Below are 3,787 nucleotides of genomic sequence, written 5' to 3'. Positions count from 1 at the left end.
AAAACACCACACTATACCCCATGATTGCATTAATGTACACAGCTATCATTTAATAAAAAATAAATAACAAGGAAGTTTATGCTGTATTATTCCATTGATAACAAACTTAAAACCTGGCAAAACTGATATATATTGGAAATCTTGATATTGGTTATCCTGGAGGCAGGTAGTGATTTTAAGGGGACATATGAGGGCTCCCTTTCTTGCTCATCTCTACGAGTTTCTAGAATTTGTTAGTGGAGAGAACTAGAAAACGAGTTTACTAAAGAGAAACTACATCATGAATTTATGCCAATTTTTCCAAATCAAACTTAAGATGGTTGTGTTTTTACTGGCCTTTGATTTTATATTTGTATCTCTGTTTTCTTTCACTGAAAATTTTACCGCCTTTTGATATTAATTTACTCATTTACTTTAGTTGTACAATTTACATGTGATAGTTTAACAATAGTAGTCACAACAATCTACTAAAAATAATATTACTGAGTACAGTTAAAGATTTCTTTGTGGCCCTTTTTGTCCTTATGATATGTTTGTGAGTAAATAAAGCTTTCCTGGATTGTCCAGTGTTTTCTATAAAAACCATCACCCCTAGAAAAGTGTTCACAAGCCACAGAAGTTAGACACATAGCCATATGTCTACATTAATTGGTCTGAACTGAAAGGACAGTAAAACTTCTCTTATCTTCTGAAGAGAATGAAATGATTGCAGCTTAGTTCTTAGGTTAAGTCCCCAAGGTGCCAGGAAGGCTGGACCATCTATCCTAGAAATTTACATTTCAACTAAGACTAAGGTCTGAGAACTAGGAGGCATCTCTAGATAGTAAAAGCTGAGAGTTGGGAAGAGAGGGTCTATCTGACTACTGGGGAGATTTTATTTCTATACTAGGAAAGGAAGAAGATAGGACAACAGAAGACCCTTTTAAGAGCAGAGGAGACAGGGGCTTTTTTTTTTTTTTTATAAGCAGAGAAAAATAATTTTTCCTCAACCTTCTCTAGTGGAAGTGTTTGTTTGCTCATGTTGGAAAATTTTTATTTGGCTCACATCAAGTCACCCTGGGGGCAAAAACAAGAAAATAATAATGAGCTAACCCAAGTATTATTTAATGTTTACTGTGAGGTAGGCAATGAGAACTTTATCTCCAACCTAGGATAAGTTATGTGCACATTCAGGATGAACTTAATTAAGCTGAATTTTTTTTTTTTTTTTTGAGACGGAGCCTCAAGCTATCCCCCTGGGTAGAGTGCCATGGCATCACAGCTCACAGCAACCTCCAACTCCTGGGCTCAAGCGAGTCTCCTGCCTCAGCCTCCCAAGTAGCTGGGACCACAGGCGCCCGCCACAACGCCCGGCCATTTTTTTTTTTTTTTTAGTTGCAGCCATCATTGTTGTTTGGCGGGCCCAGGCTGGGGATTCGAACCTGCCACCTTAGGTGTATGTGGCTGGCACCTTAGCCACTTGAGCCACAGGCTCCGAGCCAATTAAGCTGAATATTAAAAACCCAACAAAAAATTAAGGATAGACACAATTTAAATTTACTTAAAGAAATGCTTTTATCTGTAGGGTCATGCAATCAATTGGAAACATGGGTTCATTTGTCTCTCCCTCCCTCTTTTCTTGTTTATTTTTGACAGATTATTTCTTTTTATAATTTCATTTTGATCTTAAATTATGTAAAACATTAACTGGGTCTAAATGAAGATATCCAGGAAAGTCGTACTTTCATATCTGCCCCTCCACTCTGTTCCTTCCCTCACTATTTTGTAATGGCTAATATTTGTATTTTCTCTTTTTGAAAGCAAAAGTAAATATGTATAACTAGTAAGTCTCCCAGTTTTTATGCAAATGGCAACATAATATAAATAAATATTGTCCATACCTTACTTTCTTCACTTAACAATATTCAAGAGACAGTATTAGTTAAGGTCACAACAGAAAACAGATGAAGTACTCAAGAGGAATGGTTGATGGAATTTAAAGAAGAGGATTATGTTTAACAAACATTGGCAGACAAAAGTACAAGAGAAGGTCAAATATACCAGCGTCAACCTCTGTGGAGACTCTGGTATATTTCCCCTCCCCTGAAGGAAGAAGGGGAAGGAACAGGTATAGATAGAACCCAGTGAGACCTAAAGCTTAAGGGAGAACTGTCTCCAATATGGCCCATATTCTCCATCCTACCCTGCATGCATGCCTTTAGTATGTAAGTTTTCTGTACTTCTCATGAAAGTGGTGAAGTTCATTTCCTCAACTGTTGCATCTGGGCTGGTCAACAGAAAGGAACAATAATATCTGGGTGCTAGTTCTGAGCACAGGTCTCAAAATTACTTGTGTTGCTGTTTGTTCTCTTGTGTGCTTCCATCACCATAAAAATGTACCCCTGCCAGCCTGTTGGAGGATGCTCGATGCCTGCAACAGAGCCAAGTCCCCAATCAATGTAACTGAAGTTATTCCAGGTCAACCTGGAATCAGTCAACTGATTCTCAGATACATGCATGAGCCCAAGCCAATATCATCAGAGCTAAAGATGCAATCTCAGCTAATTTGAAATATGTAGTTGTTTATTTTGCAATACATTGTGGCAGTAAATAATGGATTCATTGTTCATATGACCTAAATTAATATTCATAGCCAGCTTCATCCATTACCCATTCCATAGTTTCCATACTTGCTATCAGTGAGACAGAGTTATTTGCCCAATGAGGTGACCCAAACTTTCATTTCACAAGCACCGAGTCCTTGGTGGCCCTGGAGTTTGTTGAGTTAATGAAGTTTTGTTCATTATTACCACAGAACACAGTGAATTTCCTAGGTTTAACAACATAGTTCTGGCCAATGTGGTGGCTCAGCCTGGAATCCCAGCACTCTGGGAGGCTGAGGAAGGTGGATTGCTTGAGCTCAGGAGTTCAAGACCAGCCTGAGCAAGAGTGAGATCCTATCTCTACTAAAAATAGGAAATCTAGCCAGGCACTGTGGCAGGTGTCTATAGTCCCATCTACTTGGGAGGATGAGTCAAGAGGATCACTTAAACCCAAGAGTTTGAGGTTGCTGTGAGCTATGATACTATGGCACTCTAGCCAGGGCTACCGAGTGAGACTCTGTCTCAAAAGAAAAAAAAACAAGTCCTTTCTCCATCTGTTGAATAGCAGAAACCCAATCACTTACCTTGGTTAGTTCCATAATCACCCTTTTCTGAGGGTCAATTCAATGGCAAGAGAAACTGTCTCAAATGGCTATGCGACAGTTTAAGTTTCGAATTTGTTTATTAGAATCATAAATATGTTTTCTAATGAAAGAATTCTTCTCTTGGGCAGTTGACCTCTGAACTTTCTGAGCCAAAACTTTTGGGTACTCCAGCAAAATATTTCATATGGAGGTTAATAGATACAATAAAGAAACAACAGTCACTTTCATTCCTTGTTTCCTGACCTTGCATTGAGGTAATGGGTTTGGTACACCATATACTAATCATATGTTTAAAGTAGATCTATATCTTCCAAGACAGGCTATAAATCTTACAGAATGTTGCCTCCCAGGTGGCTCCATAACTGAGTCTTTAGTTAATTTTTTTGTCAGTCTTTTTTGACTCTGAGTCATTCAGTTGCTCCTTGGTGGTGGGGAAGAGGGCAAGCAAGGCCAGTGGATTCTGTTGGTTGAGCCCATTGCTACACTTCCTATGACATAAAATGAATTCTAGAGTCAGAGGCAATGATGTGAGGGATACAACAGTAAAGACAAGGCATCTATGAGTCCACCTGTAATGGTGTTTCTGAAGATACTTCAACA

Source organism: Otolemur garnettii, unplaced genomic scaffold (genome assembly GCF_000181295.1).
Source record: "Otolemur garnettii isolate 467f Iridium unplaced genomic scaffold, OtoGar3 scaffold00255, whole genome shotgun sequence".
NCBI lineage: Eukaryota > Metazoa > Chordata > Mammalia > Primates > Galagidae > Otolemur > Otolemur garnettii.
Note: the sequence above shows the minus strand (reverse complement) of the source record.